This window comes from Anser brachyrhynchus, assembly GCF_964034855.1.
Source record: "Anser brachyrhynchus genome assembly, contig: SCAFFOLD_108, whole genome shotgun sequence".
NCBI lineage: Eukaryota > Metazoa > Chordata > Aves > Anseriformes > Anatidae > Anser > Anser brachyrhynchus.
Genome location: NW_027664112.1, coordinates 143,780 through 164,225, shown reverse-complemented (window position 1 = coordinate 164,225; position 20,446 = coordinate 143,780).

Below are 20,446 nucleotides of genomic sequence, written 5' to 3'. Positions count from 1 at the left end.
GGTAGAAGGTAAGTAAGGCCAATTTGGGGCTGTAAACTAGGATGATGGCGATTCAGCCTAAGTGGGAGATGGACGAGAAGGCTAGGATTTTGCGTGTTTGTGTTTGGTTCAGTCCTATTCAGCCTCCTAGTGCTGTTGAGGCTAGGGCCATGGCGGCGAGTAGAGCTGGGTCGAGGGATTTGGATGTTAGTAGGAGCAGGGTTAGTGGGGGGAATTTTATGAGGGTCGAGAGTAGCAGGGCTGTTATTAGTGGCGATCCTTGTAGTACTTCTGGGAATCAGAAGTGAAATGGCACTAGGCCCAGTTTAATAGCGATTGCTGCTGTCAGTAGTAGACAGGAGGTTGGGTGGTTTATTTGTGTGATGTCTCATTGGCCGGTGACTCAGGCATTGGTTATGCTAGAGAATAGGACCAGGGCGGAAGCAGCTGCTTGGGTTAGGAAGTATTTCGTTGCGGCTTCTACTGCTCGTGGGTGGTGGGATTTGGCAATTAGGGGAATGATGGCTAGTGCGTTGATCTCCAGTCCTGTCCAGGCCAGAACTCAGTGGTTGCTGGAAATTGTGATTGTGGTGCCCAAGATGAGGCTGAAGGTTATGATTGGGGTCGCGTAAGGGTTCATTAGTAGAGGAGTGGACTGATTATCTGTGAGAGACAGTTAAGACCTCGTTTAGCCATTCATACAAGTCTCGATTTATGGGACAATTGATTGCGCTACCTTTGCACGGTTAGGATACCGCGGCCGTTAAACCTAAGTCACCGGGCAGGCATCACCTTCAATACTTGTTTAATTTGCTGAAGGCTATGTTTTTGGTAAACAGTCGGGCCTTATTAATTTGCCGAGTTCCTTTCACAGATTTTAATCGCTCTTATAGGCGCTCCTGAGTCGGGTTAACAGGGTTAGTTAATACGTGGTCTTGTAGGGGTTTTTGTATCTGTCTAGGTCTGTTAATAATGTTTCTATGTAAGCTTGCGCCGTTAGAGGGGTGTGGCCCTGAGTTACTTATTTTAGCATTAATTCTCCTATATTCATAGGTTGACCTGTTTGTGATAAGGGAATCATCTTATTTTGGTATTTTTAGGTGGTGGAGCTTTGATGCACTCTTTTTTGATGGCTGCTTTAGGGCCCACGGTAGGATCAGTAGTAAGAATTATCCGCTAGTCGAGGTTGTGTCCTTTTTTAATGGAGCTGTCCCTCCATTAAATAGCTCTTAATCATCTCATTAGGGTTCAGGATGTCCGGTAGGGAGGATTAAGGGGGAACTTAGATTCGTTTCACAGGTAACCAGCTATCACCCAGCTCGGTTGGCTTTTCACCTCTACTGACAAGTCATCCCACTCTTTTGCAACAGAGACGGGTTCGCTCTCTTTAACTGCTTGAAAGTAGCTCGCTTGGGTTTCGGGGGGGCAAACTTTAGTTCACTTTGCTTGGTTGTTCTCGCTAAACCATGATGCAAAAGGTACAAGGGTTGATCTTTGCTGTCTGTCGCTTTGATTGTTTCACTGCTATTTCATCTTTCCCTTACGGTACTGGGGTCTCTATCGCGTCTAAGTGTCTTTTCTATCGCCTATACTAAGACTGTAAAATGCTTTAGTTTAATTAGTTTAGTAAATTCTTTAGTTTTGGTGTACTATTTGTGTGGTTGAGCTAGAGGGGGGGCTTCAAGACGATCCGGTCTAGTAGATATCTTTCAGGTGTAAGCTGAGTGCTTTGGTGTTATAGCTACGTCTTGATATTCTAAGTACACCTTCCGGTACACTTACCTTGTTACGACTTACCTCATCTTCAGCGTATTTATGGTATTAGTTATGTGGGATGTGGCTTTTGAGGAGGGTGACGGGCGGTATGTACGTGCCCCAGGGCCGGCTTAAAGTAGGCTCTATTGTCCCACTTTACTGCTACATCCGCCTTCCAGAAGTGGTTTCACGCTTCTTTCCGTGTGCCCTATGAATGGGGAATGTAGCCCATTTCTTCCACTCCATAGGCTATACCTTGACCTGTCTTATTAGCGGGGTGCTATTGTGTCCACTGTTGTGCTCTCATTCGAGGTGGGCTGGCGACGGCGGTATGTAGGCTGTGTTGGCAAGGGGTGGTTGGGTTAATCGGGGATTATCGATTGTAGAACAGGCTCCTCTAGGTGGGTTTGGGGCACCGCCAAGTCCTTAGAGTTTTAAGCGTTTGTGCTCGTAGTTCTCTGGCGGATACTTCGGTAAAGTAAGTATCAAGATTTAGGGCCAGGCATAGTGGGGTATCTAATCCCAGTTTGGGCCCTGGCTTTCGTGGGTTTAAATCAGTCGTTAGTTCCTAAGATCATCTTAATGGTGTGTTTAGGTGCATCTTGGGCTTATGACAGCTCAGTTGCATTTTGATCTTAGTTAGCTAGGATAGGCATTTTACCACTCTTTACGCCGTGTCAATAGGACGGTTGATTTGGGTTTCTTGTATGACCGCGGTGGCTGGCACAAGATTTACCAACCCTTGAAGTTAGGCTGTTGCTATAACTAAGTCAAGTTTGCACTCATTGCTTAATGTTAATTACTGCTGAATACCCGTGGGGGCGTGGCTTAGCGAGGCGTCTTGGGCTACTACTTGGGTGTGCCTGATACCCGCTCCTCAAGGCCTGTATGGGGGTAGGTGGTCGAGGGCGTTTACACTGGGGCGTGGATACTTGCATGTATATATTTAGCAAAAACCAACCGTAAGGTTAGGACTAAGTCTTTTGTCCGCAGGCATGTTTTATGCCATCTTGGCAACTTCAGTGCCATGCTTTGTGTTAAGCTATGTGGACGGGGGTGTGGTTAGCTGATAGTTGAGTGGTGAGTGAGAGTGAAGTATATGAAATTATTGCTTGTGTTTACTATTTTTAGTACTGGAGTTTCTCTAATAAGTTTAAGTTATTTTGTATGTGTTTGTGTGTATATGTACATCGTTCCGATGATGTCATGGAAGGGATGATTAATGGAGTTTTAGAGGTAGTTTGCTGGGATTGGGCGATGAAGGTTTATGCTACATGGTGGTTAGCGAAAGTTTACTGGTTTAGTTTGTGAAGCGCAGGGGTTGCGCTTAATGATTTGTTGTTTTGTGCTATGTCCAACGAGCATTCATCCAATAGCCCCATTTAACCCGGAGGGTGGAGGTAACATTAACTGAATGTGGTCAAAGTGCATCAGTGTCAGGATGATTCCCCATATACGCCAACCGTCTCATCGAGGGACCCTTGAAATATAGGATAGGCCGTGAGGCAGGTGTGTCCAGGCTTAGATTGTGGGACCCCCGAGATCACTGGGAATAGCCACCTGTGAGGTAACCCCGGAAAAAATAAGAGGAACCAGAGGCGCCAAAAAGCTGGAACATGCCGCGATTACGCATTGAGAAGGTGAAAGTACTCACAGATGCCACTTTGAAGGGCAAGGAGGGGTGAGTGAACCCAATGGATGGCCCTGACCGAGGAACCAGAGGCGCAAAAATGTGAGGAGGGCGAGGGGTTTAGGGGGAACGTATGGGCCTGAAGCTAGTCATACCGGACATTATGTGCAACGGGTTGCTGATTTCACGTGAGGAGTACGATTAATAAATCCGTCTGATACGAACTGCATGAGATATGTGGTGGAGAGTTGTTGTTGGAGCATGTCCTGTGAGCATTCATTAAAATGGGGTCTTGTTATGCGCTTGAGTGGAGTTGTATTGGGTGTTGTGGGGTATGGTCCTAGAACATTCATGCCGGGTGGTTTGGTAGGAGTGTGTTTAAGGGTTTAATGGCCGTGTACATGTATGGGTTTAGCACCTGCTTATAAGATAGTCCGTATATAATGTATATTACTGGTACTATAGTATGTATGTATATGGGGTATATAAATTTATGCACGAATATGCATAACCAAATACCCCCGCCTCGGGGGGGGAGGGGGGGGGGGTTAAGCATAATGGCATAGATGGGGTAGAATTATTGGGGGCTTGCGGTTAGTTCCTGTAGTTGAGAACAATGGCGGCTTTTCGAGCCGCAGGCCTCGGGTAGTGTCCGGGCAGGAATAATGACTTATTTTATGTTTTTTTTAGGGATTTGCTTTGCGGTGGGTGTTTTGGGTGTGGCGTCGAATCCTTCGCCGTATTATGGGGTTGTTGGTTTGGTGTTAGCGTCTGTGGCGGGGTGCGGGTGGTTGCTGGGCCTTGGGGTTTCGTTCGTGGCTTTAGTGCTGTTTATGGTGTATTTGGGGGGTATGCTGGTGGTGTTTGTTTATTCAGTAGCTTTAGCAGCGGAGCCTTTCCCTGGGGCTTGGGGGGATTGACGGGTGATTGGATGTGCAGTAGCGTTTGTGGCAATTGTTTTTGGGGGGTTGGTGTTTGGGGGGTTTATGGGGGCTTGGAAGTTCGGGGTTTCTACTGTGAATAATGTTGGGGTGTTTGTTGTTCGGTCGGATTTTAGTGGAGTTTCCATGTTTTATTCACATGGGGCAGGGATGTTTTTAGTGGCGGGTTGGGGGCTGTTGTTGACTTTGTTTGTTGTATTGGAGCTTGTGCGGGGGTTGTCGCGGGGTGCTATTCGGGCGGTTTAGGGGTTAGGGTCAGAGAATAGTTTATTGAAAATGCCAGCTTTGGGAGCTGGAGATAAAGGTTTGAGTCCTTTTTTTCTGAGTTTGGGGTACTCTAAGAAGTGGTAAGTCTTCAATCTTTGGTTTACAAGACCAATGTTTTTATAAACTATTAGAGTATTTAGCAGTTGAGTATTTTGTTTTCTAGGGCGCTTGCGGCGGGGAGGAGAAATAGGAGGATAGTGAAGTAGGCGATTGAAGCGAGTTGGCCGATGATGATGAATGGGTGTTCGACGGGTTGGCTTCCTACTCATGTTAGGACGAGGAGGTCGGCGACTAGTACTCAGAATAGGAGCTGGGAGAGTGGTCGGAATGTTATTGCTCGTTGTTTTGATTTGTGCAGGAATGGGATTAGGAATAGGATCAGTACGGAGGCGGCCAGTGCTAATACGCCTCCTAGTTTATTTGGGATTGAACGTAGGATGGCGTAGGCGAATAGGAAGTATCATTCTGGCTTGATGTGTGGTGGGGTTACTAGCGGGTTTGCTGGGGTGAAGTTTTCTGGGTCTCCCAGGAGGTTAACCGCTCATGCTTCTTTCTTATGAGACGTTAGTAAACCAATTACATAGCCTTGTCAAGACTAAATCACAGGTAAAAATCCTGTACATCTCATGTGGCCAACCACTCCCAACTAGGATTCCAAGACGCCTCATCACCCATCATAGAAGAACTCGTTGAATTCCACGACCACGCCCTAATCGTTGCCCTAGCTATCTGCAGCCTAGTTCTCTACCTTTTAGCCCACATACTAACAGAAAAACTCTCGTCCAATGCTGTAGACGCCCAAGAAGTAGAGCTGATCTGGACAATCCTACCTGCTATCGTCCTGGTACTCCTCGCCCTCCCATCCCTACAAATCCTCTACATAATGGACGAAATCGACGAACCAGACCTCACCCTAAAAGCCATCGGCCACCAATGATACTGAAGCTACGAATACACAGACTTCAAAGACCTATCCTTCGACTCCTACATAGTGCCCACCCCAGACTTACCCAACGGCCACTTCCAACTGCTAGAAGTTGACCACCGCGTAGTTATCCCAATAGAATCCCCCATCCGCGTAATCATTACTGCAGGAGACGTACTCCACTCCTGAGCAGTCCCAACGCTCGGAGTTAAAACAGACGCAATCCCAGGCCGACTAAACCAAACTTCATTCATTACCACCCGGCCTGGGATTTTTTACGGACAATGCTCAGAAATTTGCGGGGCTAATCACAGCTACATACCCATTGTAGTAGAATCAACCCCACTCCCACATTTCGAGGCCTGATCGTCCCTTCTATCATCATCCTAATCATTAAGAAGCTATGCAACAGCACTAGCCTTTTAAGCTAGCCAAAGAGGGACTTCCCCCTCCTTAATGATATGCCACAGCTTAACCCCACACCATGATTTTCAATCATAATTATAACCTGATTAACCCTAGCACTCCTCATCCAACCAAAACTACTAGCCTTCACCACAACCAACCCCCCATCAAATAAGACCTCCCTCACTACCAAACCCACACCATGATCCTGACCATGAACCTAAGCTTCTTTGACCAATTTTCCAGCCCCAATCTATTCGGCATCCCCTTAATCCTACTATCCCTACTCTTCCCAGCCCTACTATTCCCGTCCCCAAACAACCGATGAATCAACAACCGCCTTTCTACTATCCAAACATGACTCCTTCACCTAATCACAAAACAACTAATAGTCCCACTCAACAAAAATGGCCACAAATGAGCCATAATATTTACATCCCTAATAATCATACTTCTTACAATCAACCTTCTAGGCCTCCTTCCATATACATTCACCCCAACCACCCAACTATCTATGAACATAGCCCTAGCCTTCCCACTATGGCTCGCCACACTACTAACAGGCCTACGAAACCAACCATCAGCCTCTTTAGCCCACCTATTACCCGAAGGTACCCCTACACCCCTAATCCCCGCACTAATCCTGATCGAAACAACCAGCCTACTAATCCGCCCCCTAGCCCTCGGAGTCCGCCTTACAGCCAACCTTACAGCAGGACACTTACTCATCCAACTCATCTCTACAGCCTCCATTGCATTAATACCCACCCTTCCTGCAGTATCCATCCTAACAATAATCATCCTACTACTCCTAACCATCCTAGAAGTAGCAGTAGCCATAATCCAGGCCTACGTCTTCGTGCTCCTTCTAAGCCTATACTTACAAGAAAACATCTAATGGCACACCAAGCACACTCATACCACATAGTTGACCCAAGCCCTTGACCAATCTTCGGGGCAGCCGCCGCCCTACTCACAACCTCAGGATTAATCATGTGATTCCACTACAACTCATCCATACTACTAACCCTAGGCCTCATCTCAATACTCCTAGTAATACTCCAATGATGACGAGACATTGTACGAGAAAGCACCTTCCAAGGCCATCACACTCCCACAGTCCAAAAAGGCCTACGATACGGCATAATCCTTTTCATCACATCCGAAGCATTCTTCTTCTTAGGGTTCTTCTGAGCGTTCTTCCACTCGAGCCTGGCCCCAACCCCAGAACTAGGAGGCCAATGACCCCCAACAGGAATTAAACCACTCAACCCGATAGAAGTCCCCCTACTAAACACAGCCATCCTACTAGCCTCAGGCGTTACCGTAACGTGAGCCCATCACAGCATCACAGAAGGAAACCGAAAACACGCCATCCACGCCCTAACCCTAACGATCCTCCTGGGATTCTACTTCACAGCCCTACAAGCAATAGAATACCACGAAGCCCCATTCTCAATCGCCGATAGCGTCTACGGATCTACCTTCTTCGTTGCCACTGGATTCCACGGACTCCACGTAATCATCGGATCCTCCTTCCTGACCGTCTGCCTCTTCCGACTGATCAAGTTCCACTTTACATCAGACCACCACTTCGGATTCGAGGCAGCAGCCTGATACTGACACTTCGTAGACGTCATCTGACTATTCCTCTACATAACCATCTACTGATGAGGATCTTGCTCTTCTAGTATATTAATTACAATTGACTTCCAATCTCTAGAATCTGGTATAAACCCAGAGGAGAGCAATGAACGCACTCATGTTCATATTCGCCCTATCATCAATCCTAAGCGCCGCCCTAACCGCATTAAACTTCTGACTCGCCCAAATAAACCCCGACTCAGAGAAACTCTCACCGTACGAATGTGGATTCGACCCACTTGGATCTGCTCGATTACCATTCTCAGTCCGATTCTTTCTCAGTAGCCATCCTGTTCGTCCTATTCGACCTAGAAATCGCCCTCCTACTCCCCCTGCCATGAGCCGTCCAACTCCAATCCCCCCTAATGACCCTCACCTGAACTGTAGTGATCCTCCTTCTCCTAACACTCGGACTGGCCTACGAGTGAATTCAAGGGGGCCTAGAATGAGCAGAATAACAGAAAGTTAGTCTAACCAAAAAGATAGCTGGTTTCGACCCAGCAGATTACAGCCAACCCTGTAACTTTCTTATGTCGCCCCTACATTTAAGCTTCTACTCAGCCTTCATTTTCAGCGGACTAGGACTAGCCTTCCACCGAACCCACCTAGTATCCGCCCTACTATGCCTTGAAAGCATAATATTATCGATATTCGTAGGCCTATCAATATGATCCATCGAAAACCAAGTCTCCTCATTCACCATGGTACCAATTCTCATGCTAACCTTCTCAGCGTGTGAGGCGGGCACAGGCCTGGCCATCCTAGTAGCCTCCACCCGCACACATGGCTCCGACCATCTACACAACCTAAACCTCCTGCAATGCTAAAAATCATCCTACCCACAATCATACTTCTTCCAACAGCCCTGCTGTCTCCACCAAAATTTCTATGGACTAACACCACCTTATACAGCCTCCTAATCGCTGCCCTAAGCCTACAGTGATTAATCCCAACCTACTACCCCTACAAATTTTTATCCAACTGAACAGGAATTGACCAAATCTCATCCCCCCTCCTAGTACTATCCTGCTGACTACTCCCACTCATAATCATAGCAAGCCAAAACCACCTGCAACAAGAACCCCTACAACGCAAACGAATCTTTATCTCAACCTTAGTCGCAGTCCAGCCATTCATCCTACTAGCCTTTTCCACCACAGAACTAGCACTATTTTACATCTCATTTGAAGCAACCCTCATTCCCACCCTAATCTTAATCACCCGATGGGGGAACCAACCAGAATGCCTAAGCGCTGGCATCTACCTGCTATTCTACACGCCAGTAAGCTCTCTACCCCTGCTAATCACAATCATACACCTATACGTGAAAATTGGCACCCTGCACCTGCCAACCCTACAACTAACCCACCCAACCCTATCCACCTCATGGACAGGAATACTATCAGGTCTAGCACTGCTCATAGCATTCATAGTAAAAGCCCCACTATACGGCCTACACCTCTGACTGCCAAAAGCCCACGTAGAAGCACCCATCGCAGGCTCAATACTCCTCGCCGCCCTACTACTAAAGCTAGGAGGATACGGAATTATACGAGTCACTCTATTTATGGGCCCACTGTCCAACCTCCTGCACTACCCCTTCCTAACCCTGGCCCTATGAGGCGCCCTAATGACTAGCTCAATCTGCCTACGACAGACAGACCTAAAATCACTAATCGCTTATTCATCCGTTAGCCACATAGGCCTAGTTATCGCCGCAGGAATAATCCAAACCCACTGATCATTCTCAGGGGCAATGATCCTAATAATTTCCCATGGACTAACTTCCTCCATACTATTCTGCCTAGCCAACACAAACTATGAACGTACGCACAGCCGAATTCTACTACTCACACGAGGCCTACAACCTCTCCTACCACTCATAGCTACCTGATGATTGCTGGCCAATCTAACAAACATAGCCTTACCCCCAACAACAAACCTCATAGCAGAGCTAACCATTATAATCACCTTATTCAACTGATCTGCCTTCACGATCATCCTAACAGGAATCGCAACCCTACTAACCGCCTCCTACACCTTATTCCTACTACTAATGACCCAACGAGGCTCAATCCCCTCCCACATCACATCTATGCAAAACTCAACCACGCGAGAACACCTGCTCATAACACTCCACATTATCCCAATATTCCTCCTAATCCTCAAACCCGAACTGATCTCCGGAATCCCCTCATGCAAGTATAGTTTAAACCAAACATTAGACTGTGATTCTAAGAATAGAAGTTCAAACCTTCTTACCTGCCGAGGGGAAGGTTTAACCAACAAGAGCTGCTAACTCTTACATCTGAGCCTAAAACCTCAGCCCCCTTACTTTTAAAGGATAACAGCAATCCACTGGTCTTAGGAACCACCCATCTTGGTGCAAATCCAAGTAAAAGTAGTGAACCCCACACTACTAATCAACTCCCTCACACTACTCACGCTGACAATCCTCCTAACCCCAATCATCCTGCCATTTCTATTTAAAAACTTTAAAAACACCCCACAAGCCACCACCCGCGCTGTTAAAACCGCATTCCTAATTAGCCTAGCCCCTACAACCGCATTCATCTACTCGGGAGTAGAATCTGTCACCTGCCACTGGGAGTGAAAATTCATTATAAACTTTAAAATCCCCCTGAGCCTAAAAATAGACCAATACTCAATAACATTTCTTCCAATCGCCCTATTTGTAACATGATCAATCCTACAATTCGCCATATGATACATGGCCTCAGAGCCATACGTAACAAAATTTTTCACCTACCTACTGACATTCCTAGTCGCCATACTCCTCCTAACAACCGCAAACAACATATTCCTCCTATTCGTAGGCTGGGAAGGAGTACGAATCATGTCCTTCCTTCTCATCGGCTGATGACAAGGCCGAGCAGATGCCAACACCGCCGCCCTACGAGCCGTAATCTACAACCGAATCGGAGACATCGGACTGATCCTGAGCATAGCATGACTAGCTTCAACATTCAACACCTGAGAGATCCAACAAGCCGTACACCCCCACCAAACCCCAATCCTCCCCCTCATAGGATTAATCCTCGCAGCCGCAGGAAAATCCGCCCAATTTGGACTCCACCCATGACTGCCCGCAGCAATAGAAGGCCCCACCCCAGTATCAGCCCTACTGCACTCCAGTACCATAGTAGTAGCCGGAATCTTCCTGCTCATCCGCATGCACCCCCTGCTAGCCACCAACCAGACAGCCCTAACTGCCTGCCTATGCCTAGGTGCTCTATCAACCCTATTCGCTGCCACATGCGCCCTAACCCAAAATGACATCAAAAAAATCATTGCTTTCTCAACATCCAGCCAACTAGGACTAATAATAGTCACTATCGGACTAAACCTCCCACAACTAGCCTTCCTACACATCTCAACCCATGCCTTCTTTAAAGCCATACTATTCCTATGCTCAGGGTCTATCATCCACAACCTAAACGGAGAACAAGATATCCGAAAGATAGGAGGCCTACAGAAAATACTCCCAGTCACTACTTCCTGCCTAACCATCGGAAACCTGGCGCTGATAGGAACCCCATTCCTAGCCGGATTCTACTCAAAAGACCTCATCATCGAAAGCTTAAACACATCATACCTAAATACTTGAGCCCTACTCCTAACCCTTATAGCCACAGCATTCACCGCAACCTACAGCATCCGCATAACCATCCTAGTCCAAGCTGGACAAACCCGAATCCCCCCAATAGTATCAATAAACGAAAACAACCCACTAATCACCGCCCCCCTAACCCGACTCGCCCTAGGCAGCATTACAGCAGGAATAATCATTACCTCTTTCATCACACCAACCAAAACCCCCCCAATAACCATACCCCTTATCACCAAAACCGCTGCCATCCTCATAACAATCCTAGGAATCATCCTAGGCCCCTCATGTACAGGGCCACACCCCTCTAACGGCGCAAGCTTACATAGAAACATTATTAACAGACCTAGACAGATACAAAAACCCCTACAAGACCACGTATTAACTAACCCTGTTAACCCGACTCAGGAGCGCCTATAAGAGCGATTAAAATCTGTGAAAGGAACTCGGCAAATTAATAAGGCCCGACTGTTTACCAAAAACATAGCCTTCAGCAAATTAAACAAGTATTGAAGGTGATGCCTGCCCGGTGACTTAGGTTTAACGGCCGCGGTATCCTAACCGTGCAAAGATAGCGCAATCAATTGTCCCATAAATCGAGACTTGTATGAATGGCTAAACGAGGTCTTAACTGTCTCTCACAGATAATCAGTGAAATTGATCTCCCCGTGCAAAAGCGGGGATGTGAACATAAGACGAGAAGACCCTGTGGAACTTAAAAATCAACGACCACCGCGAATCCTCAATCAACCCCACTGGGGCCACTACCATCGCAGAGCCTGGTCGATATTTTTCGGTTGGGGTGACCTTGGAGGAGAACAAATCCTCCAAAAACAAGACCATACCTCTTTACCTAGAGCTACCCCTCAAAGTGCTAACAGTGACCAGACCCAATATAATTGATTAATGGACCAAGCTACCCCAGGGATAACAGCGCAATCCCCCTCAAGAGCCCATATCGACAGGGGGGTTTACGACCTCGATGTTGGATCAGGACATCCTAATGGTGCAGCCGCTATTAAGGGTTCGTTTGTTCAACGATTAACAGTCCTACGTGATCTGAGTTCAGACCGGAGCAATCCAGGTCGGTTTCTATCTATGACACACTCTCCCCAGTACGAAAGGACCGGGAAAGTGGGGCCAATACCACAAGCACGCCCCCCCCCCGCTCTAAGCAGTGAAACCAACTAAACCGTGAAGAGGGCCTTCCCCCACCACTTTCAATCCTAGAAAAGGACCAGCTAGAGTGGCAGAGCCCGGCAAGTGCAGAAGGCTTAAGCCCTTTCCCCAGAGGTTCAAATCCTCTCCCTAGCTTCACCCATGATTCAAATAACAACACTAAGCTGCCTCGTTATATCCCTCCTATACATCATCCCAATCCTGATTGCCGTAGCCTTCCTAACCCTATTAGAACGGAAAATCCTAAGCTACATACAATCCCGCAAAGGCCCTAACGTTGTCGGGCCTTTTGGCCCACTTCAACCATTTGCGGACGGACTGAAACTATTTTCCAAAGAGCCCATCCGACCCTCTACCTCTTCCCCACTTCTATTCATTCTGATACCAATACTAGCCCTTGTCCTAGCCATCACCACTTGAGCACCACTACCACTCCCATTTCCCCTAGCAGATCTAAACCTCGGAGTTCTCTTCCTAATAGCCATGTCAAGCCTAGCCGTCTACTCAGTCCTATGATCAGGCTGAGCCTCGAACTCAAAATACGCACTAATCGGAGCCCTACGGGCAGTAGCACAGACCATTTCATACGAAGTGACACTGGCCATAATCCTGCTATCAATAATCATACTAAGCGGAAGCTACACACTCAGCTCCTTTGCCGTCGCACAGGAGCCTCTATACTTCATTTTCTCCTCATGACCCCTAGCAATAATATGATACGTATCCACCCTAGCAGAGACAATCCGAGCTCCTTTTGACCTCACAGAGGGCGAATCTGAGCTAGTCTCAGGGTTTAACGTTGAATACGCCGCAGGACCCTTCGCCTTATTCTTCCTAGCTGAATATGCGAACATTATGCTAATAAATACACTTACAGCCATCATATTCCTAAACCCAAGCGCCCTAGGGCCACCCACAGAACTATTCCCCGTCATCCTAGCCACAAAAGTCCTCCTACTATCTTCTGGTTTCTTATGGGTCCGAGCCTCATACCCACGATTCCGATATGACCAACTAATGCACCTACTATGAAAAAACTTCCTACCCCTCACACTAGCTCTGTGCCTCTGACACATCAGCATACCTATCTGCTATGCAGGCCTACCTCCTTACATAAGGAAATGTGCCTGAACTACAAAGGGTCACTATGATAAAGTGAACATAGAGGTATAACAGCCCTCTCATTTCCTGTTGACCTTAGAAAAGTAGGAATTGAACCCACACAAGAGAAATCAAAATTCTCCATACTTCCCTTATATTATTTTCTAGTAGAGTCAGCTAATCAAGCTATCGGGCCCATACCCCGAAAATGATGGCTTAACCCCCTCCTCTACTAATGAACCCTTACGCGACCCCAATCATAACCTTCAGCCTCATCTTGGGCACCACAATCACAATTTCCAGCAACCACTGAGTTCTGGCCTGGACAGGACTGGAGATCAACGCACTAGCCATCATTCCCCTAATTGCCAAATCCCACCACCCACGAGCAGTAGAAGCCGCAACGAAATACTTCCTAACCCAAGCAGCTGCTTCCGCCCTGGTCCTATTCTCTAGCATAACCAATGCCTGAGTCACCGGCCAATGAGACATCACACAAATAAACCACCCAACCTCCTGTCTACTACTGACAGCAGCAATCGCTATTAAACTGGGCCTAGTGCCATTTCACTTCTGATTCCCAGAAGTTCTACAAGGATCGCCACTAATAACAGCCCTGCTACTCTCGACCCTCATAAAATTCCCCCCACTAACCCTGCTCCTACTAACATCCAAATCCCTCGACCCAGCTCTACTCACCGCCATGGCCCTAGCCTCAACAGCACTAGGAGGCTGAATAGGACTGAACCAAACACAAACACGCAAAATCCTAGCCTTCTCGTCCATCTCCCACTTAGGCTGAATCGCCATCATCCTAGTTTACAGCCCCAAATTGGCCTTACTTACCTTCTACCTATACACAATCATAACATCAGCCGTATTCCTAGCCCTTAACAAAATCAAAGCCCTTAACCTATCCATGATCACAACCTCATGAACAAAAACCCCAGTGCTAAACGCCACCCTAATACTAGTACTTTTATCCCTAGCAGGCCTCCCCCCATTAACAGGCTTTATACCAAAGTGACTTATCATCCAAGAACTAACTAAACAGGAAATAACACCAGCAGCCATGGCAATTGCCATGCTATCACTGCTCAGCCTCTTCTTCTACCTACGCCTCGCATACCACTCAACAATTACCCTTCCCCCCAACTCCTCTAACCACATAAAACAATGATACACTAGCAAAGCCCCAAGCACACCTACTGCGGTCCTTGCCTCACTATCAATCCTCTTACTTCCCCTGTCCCCAATAATACATGCCATTGTCTAGAAACTTAGGATAACACCCCAAACCGAAGGCCTTCAAAGCCTTAAATAAGAGTTAAACCCTCTTAGTTTCTGCACATTAAGACTTACAGAATATTAACCTGTATCTTCTGAATGCAAGTCAGACGCTTTAATTAAGCTAAAGCCTCCCTAGACAGATGGGCTTCGATCCCACAAAACTCTAGTTAACAGCTAAATGCCTAAACCAATTGGCTTCTGCCTACAAAGACCCTGACGCACCCTAGTGCGCATCGATGAGCTTGCAACTCAACATGAATTTCACTACAGAGCCGATAAGAAGAGGAATTAAACCTCTGTAAAAAGGACTACAGCCTAACGCTTCAACACTCAGCCATCTTACCCGTCACCTTCATCAACCGATGACTATTTTCCACTAACCATAAGGATATTGGCACCCTGTACCTCATCTTCGGGGCATGAGCAGGAATAGTCGGCACCGCACTCAGCCTATTAATCCGCGCAGAACTAGGACAACCAGGAACTCTCCTAGGCGACGACCAAATTTACAATGTAATCGTTACCGCTCACGCCTTTGTAATAAGCTTCTTTATAGTCATACCCATCATGATCGGAGGATTCGGCAACTGATTAGTCCCCCTCATAATCGGTGCCCCCGACATAGCATTCCCGCGAATAAACAACATAAGCTTTTGACTCCTCCCCCCATCATTCCTCCTACTACTAGCCTCATCCACTGTAGAAGCTGGCGCCGGCACAGGCTGAACTGTCTACCCTCCCCTAGCAGGTGACCTTGCCCACGCCGGAGCTTCAGTAGACCTGGCTATCTTCTCACTCCACTTAGCCGGTATCTCCTCCATCCTTGGGGCCATCAACTTTATCACCACAGCCATCAACATAAAACCCCCCGCACTCTCACAATACCAAACCCCACTATTTGTCTGATCCGTACTAATTACCGCCATCCTACTCCTTCTATCACTCCCCGTACTCGCCGCTGGTATTACAATATTACTAACTGATCGAAACCTAAACACCACATTCTTCGACCCCGCTGGAGGAGGAGACCCAATCCTGTACCAACACCTATTCTGATTCTTCGGACACCCAGAAGTCTATATTCTGATCCTACCGGGGTTCGGAATCATCTCACACGTAGTCACGTACTACTCAGGCAAAAAGGAGCCCTTCGGCTACGTGGGAATAGTCTGAGCCATACTATCCATCGGCTTCCTAGGATTCATCGTCTGAGCTCACCACATGTTTACAGTAGGAATAGACGTTGATACCCGAGCCTACTTTACATCAGCCACTATAATCATCGCCATCCCTACCGGAATCAAAGTATTTAGCTGACTAGCCACCCTGCACGGAGGAACAATCAAATGAGACCCCCCCCAATACTATGAGCTCTAGGATTTATCTTCCTATTTACCATCGGAGGATTAACAGGAATCGTTCTTGCAAACTCTTCCCTAGACATCGCCCTGCACGACACGTACTACGTAGTTGCCCACTTCCACTACGTCCTATCCATAGGCGCCGTCTTTGCCATTCTAGCAGGATTTACTCACTGATTCCCACTACTCACTGGGTTTACCCTACACCAAACATGAGCAAAAGCCCACTTCGGGGTAATATTTACAGGAGTAAACCTAACGTTCTTCCCCCAGCACTTCCTAGGCCTAGCAGGAATACCCCGACGATACTCGGACTATCCCGACGCCTACACACTATGAAACACCATTTCCTCCATCGGCTCCCTAATCTCAATAGTAGCCGTAATCATACTAATATTCATCATCTGAGAAGCCTTTCCGGCCAAACGAAAAGTCCTACAACCAGAACTAACTACCACAAACGTTGAATGAATCCACGGCTGCCCTCCCCCATACCATACTTTCGAGGAACCGGCCTTCGTCCAAGTACAAGAAAGGAAGGAATCGAACCCTCACATGCTGGTTTCAAGCCAACTGCATTAACCGCTCATGCTTCTTTCTTATGAGACGTTAGTAAACCAATTACATAGCCTTGTCAAGACTAAATCACAGGTAAAAATCCTGTACATCTCATGTGGCCAACCACTCCCAACTAGGATTCCAAGACGCCTCATCACCCATCATAGAAGAACTCGTTGAATTCCACGACCACGCCCTAATCGTTGCCCTAGCTATCTGCAGCCTAGTTCTCTACCTTTTAGCCCACATACTAACAGAAAAACTCTCGTCCAATGCTGTAGACGCCCAAGAAGTAGAGCTGATCTGGACAATCCTACCTGCTATCGTCCTGGTACTCCTCGCCCTCCCATCCCTACAAATCCTCTACATAATGGACGAAATCGACGAACCAGACCTCACCCTAAAAGCCATCGGCCACCAATGATACTGAAGCTACGAATACACAGACTTCAAAGACCTATCATTCGACTCCTACATAGTGCCCACCCCAGACTTACCCAACGGCCACTTCCGACTGCTAGAAGTTGACCACCGCGTAGTTATCCCAATAGAATCCCCCATCCGCGTAATCATTACTGCAGGAGACGTACTCCACTCCTGAGCAGTCCCAACGCTCGGAGTTAAAACAGACGCAATCCCAGGCCGACTAAACCAAACTTCATTCATTACCACCCGGCCTGGGATTTTTTACGGACAATGCTCAGAAATTTGCGGGGCTAATCACAGCTACATACCCATTGTAGTAGAATCAACCCCACTCCCACATTTCGAGGCCTGATCGTCCCTTCTATCATCATCCTAATCATTAAGAAGCTATGCAACAGCACTCGCCTTTTAAGCTAGCCAAAGAGGGACTTCCCCCTCCTTAATGATATGCCACAGCTTAACCCCGCACCATGATTTTCAATCATAATTATAACCTGATTAACCCTAGCACTCCTCATCCAACCAAAACTACTAGCCTTCACCACAACCAACCCCCCATCAAATAAGACCTCCCTCACTACCAAACCCACACCATGATCCTGACCATGAACCTAAGCTTCTTTGACCAATTTTCCAGCCCCAATCTATTCGGCATCCCCTTAATCCTACTATCCCTACTGTTCCCAGCCCTACTATTCCCGTCCCCAAACAACCGATGAATCAACAACCGCCTTTCTACTATCCAAACATGACTCCTTCACCTAATCACAAAACAACTAATAGTCCCACTCAACAAAAATGGCCACAAATGAGCCATAATATTTACATCCCTAATAATCATACTTCTTACAATCAACCTTCTAGGCCTCCTTCCATATACATTCACCCCAACCACCCAACTATCTATGAACATAGCCCTAGCCTTCCCACTATGGCTCGCCACACTACTAACAGGCCTACGAAACCAACCATCAGCCTCTTTAGCCCACCTATTACCCGAAGGTACCCCTACACCCCTAATCCCCGCACTAATCCTGATCGAAACAACCAGCCTACTAATCCGCCCCCTAGCCCTCGGAGTCCGCCTTACAGCCAACCTTACAGCAGGACACTTACTCATCCAACTCATCTCTACAGCCTCCATTGCATTAATACCCACCCTTCCTGCAGTATCCATCCTAACAATAATCATCCTACTACTCCTAACCATCCTAGAAGTAGCAGTAGCCATAATCCAGGCCTACGTCTTCGTGCTCCTTCTAAGCCTATACTTACAAGAAAACATCTAATGGCACACCAAGCACACTCATACCACATAGTTGACCCAAGCCCTTGACCAATCTTCGGGGCAGCCGCCGCCCTACTCACAACCTCAGGATTAATCATGTGATTCCACTACAACTCATCCATACTACTAACCCTAGGCCTCATCTCAATACTCCTAGTAATACTCCAATGATGACGAGACATTGTACGAGAAAGCACCTTCCAAGGCCATCACACTCCCACAGTCCAAAAAGGCCTACGATACGGCATAATCCTTTTCATCACATCCGAAGCATTCTTCTTCTTAGGGTTCTTCTGAGCGTTCTTCCACTCGAGCCTGGCCCCAACCCCAGAACTAGGAGGCCAATGACCCCCAACAGGAATTAAACCACTCAACCCGATAGAAGTCCCCCTACTAAACACAGCCATCCTACTAGCCTCAGGCGTTACCGTAACGTGAGCCCATCACAGCATCACAGAAGGAAACCGAAAACACGCCATCCACGCCCTAACCCTAACGATCCTCCTGGGATTCTACTTCACAGCCCTACAAGCAATAGAATACCACGAAGCCCCATTCTCAATCGCCGATAGCGTCTACGGATCTACCTTCTTCGTTGCCACTGGATTCCACGGACTCCACGTAATCATCGGATCCTCCTTCCTGACCGTCTGCCTCTTCCGACTGATCAAGTTCCACTTTACATCAGACCACCACTTCGGATTCGAGGCAGCAGCCTGATACTGACACTTTGTAGACATCATCTGACTATTCCTCTACATAACCATCTACTGATGAGGATCTTGCTCTTCTAGTATATTAATTACAATTGACTTCCAATCTCTAGAATCTGGTATAAACCCAGAGGAGAGCAATGAACGCACTCATGTTCATATTCGCCCTATCATCAATCCTAAGCGCCGCCCTAACCGCATTAAACTTCTGACTCGCCCAAATAAACCCCGACTCAGAGAAACTCTCACCGTACGAATGTGGATTCGACCCACTTGGATCTGCTCGATTACCATTCTCAGTCCGATTCTTCCTCAGTAGCCATCCTGTTCGTCCTATTCGACCTAGAAATCGCCCTCCTACTCCCCCTGCCATGAGCCGTCCAACTCCAATCCCCCCTAATGACCCTCACCTGAACTGTAGTGATCCTCCTTCTCCTAACACTCGGACTGGCCTACGAGTGAATTCAAGGGGGCCTAGAATGAGCAGAATAACAGAAAGTTAGTCTAACCAAAAAGATAGCTGGTTTCGACCCAGCAGATTACAGCCAACCCTGTAACTTTCTTATGTCGCCCCTACATTTAAGCTTCTACTCAGCCTTCATTTTCAGCGGACTAGGACTAGCCTTCCACCAAACCCACCTAGTATCCGCCCTACTATGCCTTGAAAGCATAATATTATCGATATTCGTAGGCCTATCAATATGATCCATCGAAAACCAAGTCTCCTCATTCACCATGGTACCAATTCTCATGCTAACCTTCTCAGCGTGTGAGGCGGGCACAGGCCTGGCCATCCTAGTAGCCTCCACCCGCACACATGGCTCCGACCATCTACACAACCTAAACCTCCTGCAATGCTAAAAATCATCCTACCCACAATCATACTTCTTCCAACAGCCCTGCTGTCTCCACCAAAATTTCTATGGACTAACACCACCTTATACAGCCTCCTAATCGCTGCCCTAAGCCTACAGCGATTAATCCCAACCTACTACCCCTACAAATTTTTATCCAACTGAGCAGGAATTGACCAAATCTCATCCCCCCTCCTAGTACTATCCTGCTGACTACTCCCACTCATAATCATAGCAAGCCAAAACCACCTGCAACAAGAACCCCTACAACGCAAACGAATCTTTATCTCAACCTTAGTCGCAGTCCAGCCATTCATCCTACTAGCCTTTTCCACCACAGAACTAGCACTATTTTACATCTCATTTGAAGCAACCCTCATTCCCACCCTAATCTTAATCACCCGATGGGGGAACCAACCAGAACGCCTAAGCGCTGGCATCTACCTGCTATTCTACACGCTAGTAAGCTCTCTACCCCTGCTAATCACAATCATACACCTAT